The sequence below is a fragment of the Solanum lycopersicum genome, chromosome 4 (assembly GCF_036512215.1).
Source record: "Solanum lycopersicum chromosome 4, SLM_r2.1".
Lineage (NCBI taxonomy): Eukaryota > Viridiplantae > Streptophyta > Magnoliopsida > Solanales > Solanaceae > Solanum > Solanum lycopersicum.
The window spans coordinates 19,752,085-19,772,617 of NC_090803.1; the positions used below are offsets into that span (position 1 = coordinate 19,752,085).

Consider the following 20,533-nt stretch of genomic DNA (forward strand, 5'->3'; position numbering starts at 1 on the left):
TTCTTACCATAGAAAATACAACAATATAAGTTTTTTAAACTTGTTGTCTCCTGTATTCAGATTACCTAACCAGAAATAATAAAAGATGAGATGAAAAAGCAACGAACTAATCCGAGTCCACAGAATTTACTGGGTCTCCTTAAGAAATTTAAAATCCTCAAATACCGAGGTTGCATATTAATTCCTCCCAATATAAAATGGATTAACCATTAAAAAGTAGCGGTACCTCAGACTTCAATAATTTCAAGAACTCAAAATGACAGCAACGAAACACATGTACAAACACGATCGATCGATCTTGTTTTTTAAGAAATGTATGCATAAGAAGGAAATAATTTGATGTGAAAAAATGAGAGAAATCCTCTCTATTTGTAGCAAACAAAGGGTAAAGGTCACAACTCTTTGGAAAGAAGATAACCTTTCAGAAAGGTCTCAACACTTTGAAAAAGGCACAACCTTTCAAATGTTCACTACCCTTCAACATAGTTACAACCCCTTAAGTGAGTCACAACCCTTCATATCATGTCCACACCTTTAAAACTCAACAAAACTCACATATTGCTTGAATATGTTGAGTCATTGATCTCAACCAAATACACTACGAGTTGATTCATGGATAACTATTATTTCTGCATCATTTGAACAAGTAGCAGTTAATAATTGTTTCATTGAACGCGAAATTTGTACCTCCATATGTAAATATATAATGTGTTTGAGGTCAAACTTTATGTGAATCAGACATATGTCCAGCATCTCTATAACCAATCATTTCTGAATTAGATTTATTATAATAAAATAATCTCATATCAATGGTTGTTGAAGAAATCTAAAATACATGTTTGACTTCATTTTGATATATCTTTGTTGGGGATAAGCAAAAACATGCTAATAAATTTACAGCAAAAAAGATATCTAGTCAAGTATTATTGGCAAGGTACATTAGCGATCCAATGGCATCAAGATATGGAGTTTCATCGCCAAGACGTTCTTCATCATTTTCTTGAGATCGAAATGGATCTTTATGCATATCAATGATCTCAAAACCATCGAGGTTATTAATGATTGTTATTTATTCATTTAAAATCACTTTAAAATATTTTCTGTGTATGTTGATTGATGGACGAATATTTCATTTGTCAAATACTCAATATGTTGGCCAAGACAGAATTTTATCTAAGATCTTTCATTTACAATTCTTTTATTAAATATTCAAAAACTTTTGAAAGTTCTTTAGAAGTATCAATGATATTTAAATTATCAAAATAAACATCTATTATCGCAAAATCAGATCCAAACTTTTTTTTATAAAACACAAGGATACATAGGATCATTTTTGTACCCTTTCGTTAGAAAATATTGGCTAAGACGATTGTACCACATCCGCCCTAATTGTTTCAACCCATATAAAGATTTATAAAGTCTTGTTAAACAATTTTCTTGCGAATTTTTATATGTTTTAGGAACTTTCATGAAAATATTGTGGTCCAATGAGCCAAATAAATAGGTTGTGACAACATCCATTAAATGCATTTCAAGCTTTTCATGAACTCCCAGATATATTAGATATCAAAAGGTAATTGCATCCATCACAAGAGAATATGTCTCCGCATCATTAACGTCAAGCCTTTGCGAAAAAACTTGTACCACAAGTCGTGCTTTATATCTTACGACTTCATCTTTTTCATTTCGTTTTAGCAAAAAAAAACATTTGTACATCACTGGCTTGACACCTTCAGGTATTCGAACTATTGGTTAAAAAATTTCACGTTTTTCAAGTGAAGTCAATTTCTCTTGAATTGCATCCTTTCATTTTGACTTATCATTTCTTCATCTACATTCATTAACAGATTTTGGTTCAAAATGCTTACCTTGTTACATCATTTCAACAGCATTATAATCATTAATATTGTCCACCACAATATTATTTTGTTTTCACTTTTTTTTATCGAGACATAACTTATTGAGATTACTTCATTTTCATTATTTCAGTTATTTAGACCTCCTCTATGGTTGTATCATTTTTTATGTCTCAGAGCTCTTCTGAAGTAATTTCCTCCATAACCATTTGTTCCTTTTTCTTTTTCGAGGATTTTATCTTTCGAACCAATTGACCTACCACGTTTTAAATGTTGATTAGACTCATTTGTTTTAACAATTTTTCCTATCAGGACATCAACTCCAATTGGAGCATTTGCAGCTAGAATATAAGATTTAGTAACCCTTGCAAGGCTATTAAATGCATTTGGCAATTGACTGCAATATTTTACAAATGAATAATCTTTTTAACTTCTTTCTCACATTGATTTGTTCGAGAATCTGAATGATATATGGATAATGAATTTTGATCTTTCACTTTTTCCATCTGCTTATGTTCTCCCCCTATGTTAGATATACAGATTCATCAAAGTGACTGTTAACACCCATTTTTTGACCTCCATATTATAGATAAATCATTGAGCTTCTTCAATTCTAAACGATTTGAAACAATTAGTTTCATAAATTCAAGAAATAAAATAAAAAAATTTTGCAAGCTTTAAAATAATTTTTAACAATACATATGTATTTTAATAATTATATAATTATTATATTTTATGAATATTCAAAAATCATCTCAAAAAGATTTGAAATTTTAAATATTTTATTAGTGATGGTTATGATTTTGAAGTAGTGAGTTTTATGAAATTCAAAATACTTATAAGTTATTGTTAAAGTATTTTTGTCATTTTAAATAAATTCAGTAATTTAAAATAATAAATATGTATATTTATACAATCATGTTATTTTATAAATATTAGAAAAATCACAAAAAAAATTACGTTTTAGTTAAATACTTTATTAATTCACTTTAGTTTAAGTCATAGTTCTAATTTTGAGTTAATTAATTTATAATTAAATTAATTTTTATATTTTATTAAAATTAAAAAACTCGTTAATTAATCAATACGGTTACTTCTTAAAAGATCTAACCCCTTTTCTAATTTGGGCCAATTTCTTATCTTCAGCAGCTCATTCTAATTCACAATAGCTCATTCTCCTGTATTCCAATACAAAAAGATCCAGCCCAATAATTCCTAATCAGCAGCAGCGTACAACATACCAAAAAACCGACCCAACCCGATCCACGCAGGCGTCTTCTTCCTTAGCGAAATAGCGAGAACTCAGCGTACAACAGCCATACCCGGTGACTCTTCTCCAGCATACATCAACCTCAGTAGCTACTGAAACGACGCAACAGTACGCCTGCAGCAGCCGCCTCCCTCAAGTCTCCTTTTTCCCTCTTTTCGCGGATGTCACAGCCTTTTCCCATCCCCTTCACTGTTGCTTCGAAAAGGGCAGAAGAAATTCAAATTCATGTTTGAATTTTCCAACGGATTTCCCCCAAAAAATGGCTCCAACTTTCCCTATAAATAAGCCTCTACTTTTAATAATTAAGGGCACGAAAAAAATTGGATTTTGAGGTCATATACGAAAAAATAGTTCACAAGATGGTTTCGGAGATTGGATTCTGTAACTGGTGTTTCTGGGTTTACTGTTTTTGAACTCGGATTTCCGCCGGAATTCCTCGTGTGGTGGTCGAATAGCTCATTCAAGCTCGACGTCTCAGTTCGCTGCCCTGAAGAAGTACCATCCATATCCTTTACATTTTGCTATTTTTGAATTTAAGAATGTGATTTATTGGGTGGATTCTTGTCATCCCTCTGTTTAGTTTAGATATTTTAATCTCTGTTTTCCCATTATTATGAGCTACGAATACTTTGAAAGTAAAAAAAAATTGGTTGGTTTTTGTTAACTCATGAAATATGTGACTAACTTTGTTAATGGTTTAACTTTTCTGTTTTGAAGCTTGTTAAAATTTGCTCTGCTCGTCCTTCCTTCATAATCTATATGAGAGTTATGAACTTTAAAACGACAGCTATGGATTTATATAAGTTCAAACCAGCCAAAAGATTTGCAAAGGTCCAATAATTTCGTGACTGTTCTAAAAACAAATAAATTATTTTCTACCTTTCCTAAAAGCTTAGTTTATTTCACACTCTTCTTAATTCTCAGTTGCTTGATTTGATATAACTGAATTTAAATACGATATGCTTATAAATACGAGGGATTTCTAAAATAACTAAAGGTTGTCGAATGGATTTGCGCTGATAAAAGAATGCTTATTTATTTGACAGTTGTGCAAGAATGGATTTTGTTATATTCTAGGTGTAGAATGGATTTTGTTATATTCTAGGTGTATTGATGATCCTCACAACTGCGGGAATCTGGTTCCTGGCAGAGTGCTCTCGTCCAGATACAAATGAGGTACAGTCATAAAAGTTGTCATGTCAGATGGTAGCTGAAACGTGCAGTATCCTACACCAATAAGAAGAGCGGACGAAATTGTATGTTTCAGTATCTCTCAAATGCAGGGACCTGGTACCAGGCAGAGTTTCCTCCATCAGATACATAATTGGTTACACCAATCAGAATGGAGGAGGGTGTTTGTCCAACGGATAATAACTCTTTATGTTTGATACTTTTAGCATGACAAACACCATATTATATTCATTCATCCAAAGAAGGAAGTCAGTCAGTAAGCCTTTTCAAGAACTCATATAGAAGTTTGCAAGGGACCTGGTTCCCGCAAGCAAGGGACTTGGTACCCGCATGTCACGACCCAAATCCGGGTCACGACTGGCACCCACACTTACCCTCCAATGTAAGCGAACCAATCAATCTAAACCTTAACATTTCAATATAATATCAACAGAAAGTAATGCGGAAGACTTAAACTCATTAATAAAATCAATAATCAACTTCTATAACTCAAAACTTATCATTCCCCAAAATCTGGAAGTCATCATCACAAGAACATCTACTTCAAATTACTAAATCTAAGAGTATTCTAAAAGCTAAAAATACATAAGAAGCTAGTCCATGCCGGAAGTTCAAGGCATCAAGACTTGAAGAAGAAGATCCAGTCCAAGCTAGAAGCATTAGCTCACCCTGAATTTCCGATGTAGTAAGACTGGCTTGAATTACTGTTGAGTCGAAGACGACGGCACGTTTGCTGCACTCCACAAATAAACAAGAAGAAAACATAAAAGTAGGGGTCAGTACAAAACACGGGTACTGAGTAGATATCATCGGCCAACTCAAAATAGAAATCAATATATACCAATAATATCATAAAATCAACCATGATACTCAACATGTAGCAACAACAAGTACTATATCATTAACAATTACCGTCAAGTTCACACATGAGGACTCAAGCCTCAATACCATACTCATTTGGGAATTATGTTCATTAGATTGAGTATATTGACATCTTTCAAGATTCATTATCTTTATTTCTCTTGTGTCGGTACGTGACACTCCGCTCCCTCATATTCATTAATCCTCTTGTGTCGGTATGTGACACTCCGATCCCCTAAATCTACGTGTCGGTTTGTGACACCCGATCCCCTAATTTTATGTGTCGGTTCGTGACACCCGATCCCCTAATTCTACGTGTCGGTTCGTGACACCCGGTCCCCTAATTCTACGTGTCGGTTCGTGACACCCGATCCCCTAATCTCATTCTATCAATTCATCAAGCCTTCTCCCTTACCAAGGCATCATCATTAACAAGAGATTAGGTTTTTTATCAAGATTTGGGATTCAATAGCTTCACCATGCTTAATATAATCACAATTATATAATTACATTCATGCAAGCATACAATTAAGCACATAGCAGGGTTTATAATATTATCAATACATATCATTCGCTATTAAGAGTTTACTACGAAGATCGTAGAAGAAACCATAACCTACCTCCACCGAAGAATTGCGATCGACAAGCTATCTTCTCAAAATCCTTGCTATCCACTTCGTTTCTCTCTCTCTCTTTACTCGTTCTCTTTCTTTTTCTCTCTCTCTCTCTTTGTTCTTTCTTATTTTTCTTATTCAAATCCTCTTTCTTTTACCCTAATTAGTATATAATTAAGAATAAAAGATGGCAATAATAACCCACTAATTAACTTAAGGTTACCTCTTTTAACACCCAAGAATTTGAGTTATTACTATAAACCTACAAAATATATAATTATAGCAGGAATAGTCCAAAACGCCCCTTTAAAACTTAACCAGAAATCCGACTCCAACTAGGATTACGCAACCTGTGACGGCCCGTCGTGCCTGCGACGGTCCGCCATGCAGGTTCGTCATGGACTCAATTTGTTTAAGAAGTCTGTGACGGCCCGTCGTGCCTACGACGGTCCGTCCTGCACTTCCGTCACGACGTTCAGAGAATCGTTCCCTGTACCAAATTCTCACGAGTTGAAGTGTTTTAAAACGGGGGCTCACGACGATCCGTCACACCTGTGACGGTCCGTCCTGCCATTCAGTTACGAAGTTCAGAGAGTCGATTTTCAGTACCCAATTTCAGATTTTCTAAGGGTTATGGAACGAGACCCTGCGACGGTCCGTCGTGCCCATGACGGTCTGTCGTGCCCATGACGGTCCGTCGTGGGGTCCGTCGCCTCAGCCTGTTTTTCCAGAAATAAAATCTGCTGCTCAAAACGACTAAACAGGTCGTTACACCGCAAGACTGAGACGTGAAAAGGACGAAAATACAGCTGTCAGAAAAGCTGTCATCTCTGATGCGGTAGGTGCACAACTTTTCCAACAGCAGGCCTTCAGCCAATGGGATGACTTCAACGAATTTGTGGGAATTTATATTATCTCTTTCCAACAAACACAAATTCAAAACTTGGCAAATTAAATTTGGATTTTCTCCGAAAATTCACAAGCTTGAACAGAAGGCCATTTTCAAGGAAGAACATTGTTAAACTCAACAGAAGGACCTGATAGAGTAAAAAAGAATCTTTGTGGTATTTAGAGCTTTGTGTTTATGTACTTACATTGTAAATATGTTCCTAATCTATAAAGGATTCAGATATTTGTTTTTGGTTTGTAAAAGTCTAAATCAGTTAAGGTTAACTAATTTAGTGGGCAACATTGTTTTGTTGCTTAGTCAAATTCTAAGTCATCTAGAGTTAGGTGATTTAGTGGGCGGTGTGGTATCCGCTTAGGCTCTTCAAGTAATAGGTAGATTACTTGATCGTGAGATTAATAACTTTTTCTCACATTGATTGTAACCAGGTTTCACTTTTGCTTGAGAAGATTAGTGAAGACGGTTGTAAATCATGTGCAACAGGTCGTGGTTTTTACTCTCTTGAGCAAGGAGGTTTCCACGTAAACTGCTTGTGTTGTGTTCTTCATATTGTTTAATCTTCTGCACTGTTTTTGCTGTGTCAAGGGACCTGGTCCATAGACTGATAGTGGACGCACATATTCCAACAGATTTCCTTGTTTCTTTGATGAAAAATGTTTTTTTTATGTTCACTTTAGCCATACACAATGTGACTTTTCCTTGAAATAAAAAAAAGGTATTGTACGTTTTTTGCCATCGAGAACTTGAATACGAATGGTTTTGTTTAAAGGTCAGATATTCATGTGAAGTTAGTTCTGTTCGATCTATTAGCTCATTCAGAATTTCTAAATGATGAAGAACTTTCAGTTTTTTTTTGTGTTCCGTTAAATATATGCGAGGGATATGTTTATTTTTATGTTATCATTTTTGTTTGGATAAAAAAAAATTGTGCATATCAGGTGTGCACATACTAAAATTACTGCAAATGCACTTCTGTAGCTTTCCTCAATATTTTGCTTATACAAAGCATCAGTTTTATCTTCTCTGTATAAGTTTTCTTTAAAAAGTTTATTTGTACATATGTCGTATAAAGTTGGAAAGATTATGGTATAATTTCCATTGCAATCTCTAACAATTAGTTTCATTATAGCTTAAAATGTGTTAGGACTTTGAGTACATGTTTGGTGATTTGCTTGCTTTAAGTTTCGGTCGGTAAATTTGTCCATTGTACATAATCTAATATTTGCATATTTCGCGTTTAAGATTGTATCTTTGTGGTGTGATTTTACTTGGGTTTATACTTAAGTTAGTCGATATGGTTTAAACTTGAATGGTCTGCTAACTTCTTTACTTTCTTTTTATTTGCATGAACACTTTGGGAACAAAAATGGAGGCTTGATTGGGGACTCTACCAATTACCAACTTTCTTATACTCAACATTATCCTCATACCCGCACATGGAGTCTTTTCTACATCTTAAACTACTCGAAATTGCAAGCAAATCAAGTGGTCCTATCTTGGAGTCACTTATGGCTACTTACATGTTGCATTATTTACTTACGTGTTCCTCTTTACATGTTATATTTGTTTGTGTGATTTATAGATATTTTTAGTTTGGATTCATAATAGCTAAGTTAATATAGATGTTTTGGTTTGGGTACCTTCTAGTTAGAAACAACCTTTATTAGTCACTAGTGAAACTATTCGCGCTTCGCGCAATTATATAAAATATTTATAAGATAATAGTATAAAATATGTAATATTTAGGTTAGTATCGAATCTATAGATAATATTAATATTTCTACTCGTCTGCGATATCATAGACTTTTTTAAAACATATAAAATATATATATATATATATATATATATAAGAATAAAATATTCATCGTGGTGAAATAAATAGAATAAGAGATAATATGTTGAAATAACAATATATTGTATTAGATTGAAAATATTTTATATGTTTTAATTTTCTATATCTTTTGTAAGAGTACTAATGTTCTATCTTTTGTAGCAGTACTAATGTTCTGTTCATACTCTGATTTCGTCAAAACAAAATTGATTTTTTTTAATTTTATTATTACATTTGCTTATTATAATTTTTTAAACATTAATTAAATATCTATAAGAATTACGAAAAAATAAAACATATAAAAGTCATGAATAATATTTAATATCAAATGTTACAAACAAGATGAAGAGACATGAGTTATAAATAATTCAAATGTATAATTTTATTAGACAATAAATGTATTACTAATTATATATTGATTTTGTTTGTAAAATAAATAAATAAAAATAAGAGGTGAAAATACGAAAAATGAACAGAGAAAATATAATAATTGGTGGTTACATAAAAATTATAAATGCATTTCGAAACAAAAAGAACGGTGGCAGATTGTTACATACACAAAAAATGACATCATGAAAATAATATTTTATTTATAATTACTTTTTCTAATTAAAATAAAAACGAAACTAATCATCATAAATTTTTTTGTTGTTGTTAAAATGAAATAATTATTTTAATTTTTTTTATAACAAAAAGAAAGTAGAATACTAAAGGATCAAATGATTAACATTGACAATATAATACAATTAGTTAAATTATTTATATAAATCCAAATTTAAAAAACTCTAACAAAACTAACTAAGTTGCTAATACAATTCAAAGTGAAAAAATAATCTCAAATTATGCTTCATTTTTTTTCTTTCTACCATCTTCCTTTGCAAAGAGATCCGCCATCATGTTTTAATCCATATGTCAAACTCTTATTATATGCAACCAACTGAATCATATACCAATCAAAAATAATTATGTCAAAAGAAAGAACGAAATAAAACTATATTTAATGTATTTGTATATTATCTTTTCAATAGTACTAACAATACTAAATAATAAATATTTCTAGAAATCTAACAAATATTATATCAAACTATATTATATCTGGAAACCTAACTATTAGAAAGAGTAATTGCATACAGACAACACATTATTAAGAATTACAGTGATTTTTTTTAATTTACTTATTTGATAAGTTATAATACAAACATAAAAAATATATATTAAGAAAACATGTCTTAGTACATAAAATAAAAAGAAAGACTTTAGAATGAAATATATCCTACCTTCATATACTTTTTTTGTTACATGTTAGTTAATTTACAAAAAAGTATGATGAAGAAGAGAAATTATAACTTAATATGTGGATTTTCATGAAAATAAATATGAATTTATGTAGACAAAATAAAGGAAATAAAAAAATAAGAACTTGAAAATGATATATTTATTAACATCATGTACTTTTTTTTTCTTACATGTTAGTTTCATTCACAAACCAAATACTAATTTATATAGACAAAAATAGAGAAAATAAAAAATACAATTTTGCAATGAAATATTTCTTACCTTCATATACTTCTTTTTTTGTTACAAACCAAACCTATATGATGAAAAGAGAAAGGATACTTGTGAATGTGAATCTTCATAAACTAATATGAATTTATAGGCAAACTAAAGGAATACCATAAGACATCTATGAGAGTTATTAATATTATTAAAAGTAAAAATTAAAGATGGGCAACTCATGATTAGTAACTCATAGTGAATAAATTTAAAAATAAAAATGAAAATACTTAAAATATAAAAAAAGAAATTATTATGATTTCATGATTAGAAGGGAGATAAACAAATAGAGAAAAATATAGAGAATTATAAATGTTTCTACATAAATAAAATATTTATTTGTATACATAAAGTCATATATTTTTATAATAAAATAATTAATTTAAATTTAAAAAGTTAAAAATAAATAAATTATATTTCTCCTTTTATTATAAGTGAGATAAATAAATAAAAAAGATGAAGAGGTTTAGTTATAAATGATTCTCCATTAATAAAATATTTATTTGTAATAAATTTTAGTAATTCTTTTTATGATATAATAATTAATTTATTTTTAAAAAAAGCAAAAAAAAGAGAATATAAATGCAAATGGAGGCCATAGAGAGGTGCCACATCACCTTGTCTATGGTCCTCATTTATATATATATATTGATTTGGCAGCCCTTTTTTAAAAAAAATAGAATAGTAAAGACACTTCTTTTTGAACCACTTTAAACTCACTACATTTATTAAGTGTTGTTCAAACTTGACAATGTCTTTGGAAAAAAAAAAGATATTATGTTTTAAACTCGAATTTTTCAACTTTTTCCCAAGAGGTATCGCCTTGTTAGTCAATGAGCAAATTTCTATTTTTAATTACCCTCTTTAGTCATGGATTTGTTTAAATTTATCTAAAGAAATTAACTCTTTTCTTTAAAATCTTTTTCAATTTTAAAAATTTTGTAAAAAAAAGCTTTAAAATAAAATGTTTTCCAAATCTTTCTACCTAGTGCCACGTAAGTCAGAAAGGGATAAAAAATTACTTATAAAATAAGCTCAGTGGTAGTAAGATCTTACTTATAAGTGTGTCTCTGAGATTTCGGGCATAGGTTGAGAGGTAGTTGTGCATTATTCTTAAAATTAATTAACCTAAGTTTGGCCGGTTAACCGTTTCAATACGGATCTTAAAGGATGTCTAACACCTTCCCTTTAGGATTAATTGAAGGCATAATACACATATTAGACCCTAAACTTAGTTTCAAAGTTTAACTTTGATCTCCAACTTTCATAACACACAAACAAGCACTTTAACTATCCAACTTTAAAATAAATAAACACATGAGTACTACATGGCAAAATACACGTAGGACACTAAGTAGGATAAAAAATTACATGGAGGATGACATGTAGAACATGTGTGTATTTATTCAACTTTATACGAGTTAAAGTGTCTATTTGTGCACACCCAAAGTTAAAGGGCATAAATGTAATTTGAAGCCAAGTTAAATGACATATTTATGTATTATCGCTTAATTGAACCCTTACATTAGAATTTCTAATTGGTTAGAAGATCTTAAGTTAAGTTAATTTAGAAATCACCAATATGTTGTACACTAATTTGACCTCAGTTAAATGGGAATAACAGTGACAATCAACAAATTTTATCGTAAATATATCTCATGTCACCCCTAACCTTTTTTGGGAACCCATCTTTACGAGTAGCGGAGGCGCAACAAGAAAGTATACCGCGCATTCAAAAATTCTAAGATGGAAAATATTTTATTCATGACCAAAAACCAACTGTAACCAAGAGGATTCATAATAACTAGTTGTCCTTATGTGCACCAATGTTGTATATATGTTAGTTGAAATGTAATGTCTTTAATTTAAAATATCCCTACACTAAGGACAATTAGTGGCACAGCCAGAAATTTTACGAAGAGTCCAAGCATTAAGTAAGTACTTTTATATTTTTTGATAAATGAGTATACTAATTTTTTTAAAATCAAAATGCATAATATGTAGTTCTAATGAGTCATATTTTATTTTGATATGAAAAGAACGGAGGATGCAAAAGAACAATAAAAAAAGAGAGAGAGAGAAAAGAGAGTTTAGTTGAGAAAAAAATACTTTTAGGTTTTAACCTTTCAATAATCTAAACTATAAAAATAAAGAAGATAAAGATGAATCAAACTAGATTTTAAAAAATGGTGGAACATTTTTAATTTTGGTTTTGGTTGATTTATATATATATATTTTTTTTTACAATTTTTCTTACAAAATATAATATAATATAAAAGAACGTCAAAAAAAAACATTTGATGAATGTACACTATGCTTTCATGGAGCAATTTTGATCGCTGAGCTATCTTATCACTTTATTTTTAGGGTGTCTAAAATATAATAATTATTTATTTTACAATACATTTTTTTAATATACACTATATAAATTTTTGACGAAAAGTGTCCGCTTGACCCTTCAACCCCCAACCCCCACCCCTCAGATACATTATAGCTCCTCCCCCTGAGGGCAACAACCAATTTCTATCAACCTTTATTTATCACTTAAGTGTATGACTCTTATTTGTAAAGATAATTAGGAGAATTGGAAGAGTTACATGGAGCAATAAAAATGTAGGTTAATTAATTAAGAGGAATAAATACATGAAATGAAAGATTCAAAATGTAAATAAAAAGAGCTATAAAAATCAAAAAGGATTTCCTCATTTCTAAATCACCATTTTCATGAGTTATGGCATCAATTGAATCAATCAACTTTCATTTTTTTTTTAAAAAAAAAGTAACTATTATAATGGATAGTAAGTACCTTGATTTCAATTAGCGAATCTACTTCACTATCTCCTCTTTTTAGTTAGATTTTAAAGAAATTATCACAAATTTAATTTATTGAAATGTACAATTTTTATATATGAGTATACATATTGTCAATCTTAGCATGTAGTACATTTAATTGTAGCTGACCAATATTTTGTATTGTACTTTTAGCAATTGTTTTTACTTTACGGAAGGAAACAATTGTTATGTATTTATTTATTTATTTATTTTGAATAATTAGAAGATATCTGAATGTTTAACATAAAGAAAAATTGAAAGACCACTTATCATAGACAGGAGGAATAATTACTTTTGGCACAAATTCTAAATTGGGGAAAATGTTGTGGTAGATAGCATGGTAGTTGAATTTCATAGATAAATCTAAATTTGAGGACAATTTCCAAAATTTTCATCCAAAAAATTAAACTTTTCAAAATACTGTCTAGAAGTTTCAATTGCTCTTGATTGGAGAAGTATATTTGAATATTGCTCATAAGCACGTATGTGAATATTATACTATACTATCATATATCATATATACTATTATAAATGGTAACATGTTAACTTCAAAGTTAGATTACAATTTTATTCTTTTATTGTATATAAATATTATTAATAAAAATTAAATAAAAATTATATGATATTAATTCATTATATTTTCATATAAAATTTTCGCTAAATATATTATTTGTTTTCATTCTAAAATGAAGTTTCCTGAATGAAATATTTTGTAACAACATAAGAGAGCAAATAATATCCTTTAGAAACTCAACTGTCCTTAAGAACAAAAGTATCCTTTGAATTACCATATCTTAATATGACGCATATATATATTTTAGTCAGAAATTTTGCATATCCCATCTTTATCCAGTCGAATTCTAATAGATGTTATGTATATCCTTAATTTTAAATGACTTTTATAATTATTTTATTTAGAAAATATTTAAACTCTCAACTAATTTAGAATCGTTACTCAATTTTTAATGAAAAATGAAGAAAATTTATTCTCAAAGGATAAAAACAGTAAATCGATTGAAAATATTTAAGGGGGTTATTATTAGCACTTCGAGAAGGGTTTTAAAGCACTCAAAATGCCCTCTAATACACGATTATCCAATAATTAATTTATTTGACTAAAATAATTTTAACTTAGTTTGAATTTTAAAAATAGAACTATTTTTTGTTCCATTTTAAAAAGGGGGAAAGGAAAACACTGACCTACTATCTGAGTGAGATATTAATTTGTAAAATTATTAGTATTTTTTAATTCCATTTAGAGATGATCGATTTAGTTAAGTTAGAACACAGTGGTGTTTTGCGGGGATTTAAATTTTTCGACCTAAAGACTGACGACAAATACTAACAAGTAAACAGACAGCAAAATTAAATGGAAATGTGCCTAAAATACCCTTAAAGTATTGAAAATGGTACAAAATTACCCTTCGTCCACTTATTGGCTCCAAATTACCCTTGTTATCCACCTTTGGATTCAAAATTGATCACTCATTTAATTGTTTTAAAATTAAAATCTTTAAATATTTTTTAAAATACTTGACGTTCAACTATTGGTTATAATTTAATTTATTAATATAATTTATGAACAAACTCACTACCTACTCATTTCTAATTAAACCTCACTCAATTATAAATCCAATTATAATATCAAAATCGCATAAAGACTACTAAAACACGATGAAATTATAGATTGCTTAAAATTACATCCAAAATTATTCGAGTCTGAATCGAAGCCTCAATTAAATTTAGAATGAGCCGCTTATTTAGGAGGAGACTTTCAATAGAATTCTCTTTCAAGATTAATTTAGAAATTTATTATTAAAGATAAAGAAGTAATATATCTCGAATTAATTCATGCACTATCTAAAAATATAATTTCATAAATTTTTATGATTTGTTTTAAAACTTTTAATATATTATTTTTAAAAAGAGTTACTTATGAAGTAACATCACATAATTGAAACGTAAGAATAATTAAGATAAACGTAATTAAACTTTCAAGTTTACCCATAATTTTTATTTAGACACTTGAATATATGATAATTTACTACTATAGATATTTTCGCCTCAAATTTTTAAAAACACTCAATTTGATGTAGTTTTTCTGTTGTTGCATTAATAATGTGATTAGTTTATTAATTTGGAGAGATTTAATTAGTAATAGGTGGGTAGTGAATTGATTTATAATAAATTATACTAATAAGTTAAATTATAACAAATAGTTGAGCGCCGCGTATTTAAAATAATATTTAAATAATTTAAATATAAAACCGTTAAATAAGTGGTCAATTTTGAACCAAAAGGTGGATGACAAGGGTATTTTGGACCCAATAGGTGGGTGTGAAGGATATTTTGGAGCTAATAGGTGGATGAGGGATAATTTTATACCATTTTCAATACTTTAAGGATATTTTAGGCCCTTTTCCGAAAATTAAATGAGGAAAAGAGAGTTGTGCCCAAATCTGATTTTTGTCCACTTGGACCAATATTTGAGCCCATTTTATTTTGGGCCTTAGGCCCACTCGAGATGCATCTATTCTTCTTTGGGAATTTATAACTTGTCCTAAAATTCTATCATAATAATAATAATAATAAATAAATAAGGACTTAGGCTCAAAACAACAAAATACAAATCTTAAAAAAGGAATGGGCTTTTGGCCCACTCTTTTCAACTCTGCTTTGCAACACTTTGTTGTGTATACAATGTATACAATTTTTGCGACCTATACCCCCTTTTTCCAGAACTGATTTTTCAACTTTTAAAGGAGAGGCTGACTCGAAATAAGAAATTGGGTTTCCGTAACCCAATAGAAAAATTCAAGGATAGGATCCATGAGAACCCCGATATATTTCACATGCCAACAAAAGAGTAATAAAATGAGTAACAAATCGATTTAATGTAAAGAAGGATCGAATAAATTGAATCGATATACTAAAACACTTCACTTTTGAACATAGTAAAGACAAAGAGATATCACAGAGAGGGTCTCAAATCCATTTTTATAGCATTTCAGTGACCTTAAATAACTAATACAATAATCAGAAAAGAAATTTCCAATTTGGGATATTTAAGCATGATCAACTTGTGATCACATAGCTTTGAATAAGCCAATGTACCCAATAATAACTCAATAGCAAAGATTAAAAGGAGCAAATACAACAGTAACAGCAAACAATGGACAATAAATGGGCCAAAACATGTTTCTTAACATATAACTGCACTTTAAAAAAATGGAAATGCAAAACTCGAAAATACCAGTATCCTAGAGAACAAACGGTGGTAGACAGACACTCAATTCTTCGCCACAGAATGATACACATGAATAATCTTTCTCTGCGACCAACAACAGTAAATTCTAAATAAGGAAGAATGCATACCTATAATCTAACATGCTTAAGAAAATGACAAACAGGATATATGATATTAAGCGGAAGTTAAAGCTTTGCACATGTACTAATCAACAAAAAGGACAAAAGTAATACAACAAGACATTATTTTGTAGGCATGAAAGAGGGATGGACTTCCAAATTTTTACAATTTCAAAGAGGAAGAAAGGTATGAACATGCTTTAATAGTTATTAAGATAGTTATTTAAATAACACCAACAAAAATTGACCCGTGCTTTAGTAAGTAAAGGAGACAAATGTATTCTCGACTACAACTAGAATTTAAAAATATCGGGTGACGAATGAACAAAGGGACGAACAAAAGAAATTTCCATTCAAAACTAGACAGATTTGCAGGCATGCTATTTTGAAGTACATCTGAAATAACTAAATGTGTGACTGCATAATGCACCCTATACTCTCAAAACATATGACGGAAGCACGAATATTACGACAATAAAAAAAACAAGCATAAAACGATGACAAACCAGTAAACAAACTATACTTGAAGCAAATACAGTGACCACAAGTTCAGGATGAGTGAAAAAGAGACAGAGAAAACATGCTCTAATCAGTCATTTAAACGACTTGAAAACAAAACATAAGCCACCTCAAATCCAACATATTGAACATGAAATCTAAATAAAAGGGGTTAGAGGTGTTTACCTTTTTGTGGGCAGCGAACTGGGTTGGAGCGAAGAGATGGACAGCAACTACTACACCGAAGAACGACTCCAAAAAAACTTGAACCAACAAAGCAAAACAGATGACAGAAAGACCGAATCGGAAAATTTTCTAGGAAACCTTTGGCTTAAATATATCTTTTTCTTTCATCACTTAGCTAACTTCCTGTATTTTCACCAACACAAAATTCTTCAACACCCCTTTTTTTTCAATCAAAAATCTCCAACCCCTCTAATGGAGCAAAACAGGCGCTTATATAGAGAGGGAAAATCTAGAGTTGATTTTTGGGGAAAGTGAATGAAATTAGATGAGAAAAGATCCATTTCAATTTCGAATTTTAAAATCTTTCACCATTTTAGGATGAACACCTTTTCTTTGAGAATTCAACCCGCTTCAAAAGAGGAAAGGGGGGGGAGGGGGTTGAACGGCTGGAATCAATTCCATCGTCTTTAGGGCGCGACGTGGGTCAATCTCCCAGCCCCCAAGGACGAATACGTGAACTGCAGACTGAACAAGTCGACTGACCGCTGCTGTATGACTTCTGGCAAAGCAAAAAGGAGAAAGCGAGTATAAAATTTGACATCGTATAATCTGTCGTGTATTTCTTGTGACCGTTGCTACTACTTGTTCTCGCATGAGGAGAGGTGAGGCGCGTATAAGGTGGTTTTGGAGTCGTTCACGCGCTGTTTTTGTTGGTTCGTTTTGACGCTGTGAAAATATCGTGTATCGATGTCGTTGGGAAGCTGCTAAACGTGTTAGGTTCTCTTTTGTGAAGAGAAAAAGAATTTGGGCTGGGTCGAGGTTGGAGTGGGCTGGAAATTGTTGGGATTGAAAAAAGGGAAATTTAGCTAATTAGTCAAAAAAATCAATTTATTTAGTGCTAATATTTCTACTTTAAAGATATTAGTAAACATGTCAAAAATATTATTATTTTAAAAATAAATAATTATTCTGATATTATTAATATTTTCTCTCTCATTATTTATACCCTTTTTCTCTCTCATATAAATTACACATTTTCCTATATTTATCTAATTGGATAGATATTAATGTCATTTCAATTTTTTTCTCTCTTTTCTTAAGCTTATCAATTTCTCTCTCTTACTTTCTTTTTAATCAAATCCCTAGATTTTTCTCTCTTTTCTTACTCTTCTTTTCAATTTCTCTCTCTAACATTCTTCCAAATTAATTCCATAGATTTTCGATTCAATATATTAATATTTTCTATTATTCTTATTTAATTTCGTTGCAAGATTTGATTTGAAGATTAACCTTGATTTGGGTATTACGTTTTTCAGATTTCTCATTTATTTACTTACTGATTTTAGTGTTTTTTTTAAAAAAAAAAATTGTTTTGTTGTTATTCTTAAAACATTTTTTAAGGTTTGAGACTACATAATTCTCTCTTCAATGGACGTTTTCAAGAGAGTTACTAGAGATATTGGACAAAATAATTAAAGTTCTTCCGATTTTTCATCGTTTAATTTTTTTTCACTCAAGACTTAAACAATAATGTAGGTTCCGCTTCTAATTCTAAGCAGGATATACGATGGGGAAAAATGCATGAATCCGTCGATGTGCAAAATCCCACACAAATTCATAACCATGAAGTTGAAGAAGACCAATTTGTGGGAGAATAGTTTTTTTTTTGGCATGTTCTGTATCTTGCATGTTTAATTTAATTTGTTTAGTAACTTTTAAGATTAAAAAAATTCATGTTACAATGCGTTTGGAAGTGTATATGGAATTTTTATTATGTTATAGTTAGTATTTATTTTTGTATTTCATATATTTATTGTATTTTGTGTTCTGTTTTTTTTTTGTGTGTGTTAGTTATGTCAATGTAACACATTATATGAGTTTGATTGTGTATATTTCATAGTTTTAATGTTTTTTGTATTCACAGATTTGAAAGTGTATATTGAAATTTTGTTCTGTTTTAGTCCGTATGTATTTTTGTATTTCATTGTTTTATTGTATTTGTATCCATAGATTTGGAATTGTATTTCATATATTTAATTCATTTTGTATTCTGTTTTTTTTAGTTATGTCAATATACCACAGTTAGTATTAATTTTTGTATTTCATATTTTTATTGTTTTTTGTATTCATAAATTTGGAAGTATATATTGAATTTTGATACTGTTTTAGTCAGTATGTATTTTTACAATTAATAGTTGTATTCATTCAAAAATTATGTTCATTGTTTATGAATTTGACATTTTTTTTCTAATTTGTATTTATTCTAAAGGTATGTCAACTAGTTATGCATTTTATTTAAGAATGAGTACACCAAATATTCAATTTTTTTTTTAATTTTATGTTTCATTCACCTTTTCATCATACTAATTTTTTGTATTTTATATATTATTATACAAATTTCTAAATAAAGCTAGAATAAATAAAAATACAAATAAAATACATATTGAAATGAATACATACAAGATTTTTGAAAAAAAATTACTATATAGGGAAAAAAATATATGAATACAAATATATTTGTTAAATGACTATATAGATACATTCGGCATACCTATTGGAATGAATACAAACTAATAAATACAAGATTTTTGAAAAAAAATAACTATACAAGGAAAAAAATATATGAATACAAATATATTTGTTAAATGACTATATATATACATCCGGCATACCTATTGGAATGAATACAAACTAATAAAAAACTATGATAAATATAAATAGAATATATTGTGGAATGAATATAATTTTAAATAGGTAAAAGTTCTGGAGAAAAAAAAAAGAACAAGTTTAAATTTTATTTGAAAATGTAACTTATGAGAAAATTAAGTGATCCTTATCTTTTATTTGAAATATTATCTCCCTTGATTTTCTCCCTTTTGTTATTAAATAATTATATTCTTTAAATAAAAACAAATAATAAAAACATAAATAAAATACATAACAAACTAAAATTTGACATTTTTACTAAATATTGAAAGTGTTGCTAATGAGCTCTCTTAAATGTTAAAATATTGACATTTTAAAAAATTTCCCTTGAAAAAAGGTAGGCTGACAAGATTGGAAATAAAAGGGGATGGAGCTGGACCGGATTTATAAAAAGGGCAACTTTCACATATAGCAAACAAAAAATTCATATTTGTATAATATAGCAAACTATGCATAATTGCGCTCCAAAGCCAACATAAAAACTGTATAATTCGCTATACATATACAAGTGTATAATTCGCTGGCCTAAATTGTATAATTCGCTGGCCTATTTCGCTGCAATTGTATAATTTGTTTTGCATATAGTTGAATTGAATTAAAATGTATGTATATTGCATAATTATAAGTTTATAGCAAAAAGATATATGTTTTTCTCGCTTTATACAAAAACAGAAACGCAATATATACACTTCTGTTGTATAAAGCTAGAGAAAATTGTATTTCACTGCAATTGTATAATTCGCAATTGTATAATTTGTTGGCCTTTTTCTCTGCAATTTTTGAAGTAAAATGTTTGTAAATTGTATAATTAAGTGTATAACATGAAGATATACATTTTTGCATGTGTATATACAATTTTCT

General features: G+C 29.5%; 1 long non-coding RNA gene across 1 annotated transcript; it reads right to left on the bottom strand.

Annotated features, from left to right (window-relative positions):
• Positions 1–15,887: 15,887 nt before the first annotated feature.
• LOC101246917 (uncharacterized) lies at positions 15,888–17,723 on the bottom strand. The gene is made up of 2 exons (XR_741023.4): positions 16,967–17,723; positions 15,888–16,247 (listed from the first exon to the last, which is right to left on the bottom strand). It is a non-coding gene; the product is annotated as an uncharacterized lncRNA (long non-coding RNA).
• Positions 17,724–20,533: the final 2,810 nt, after the last annotated feature.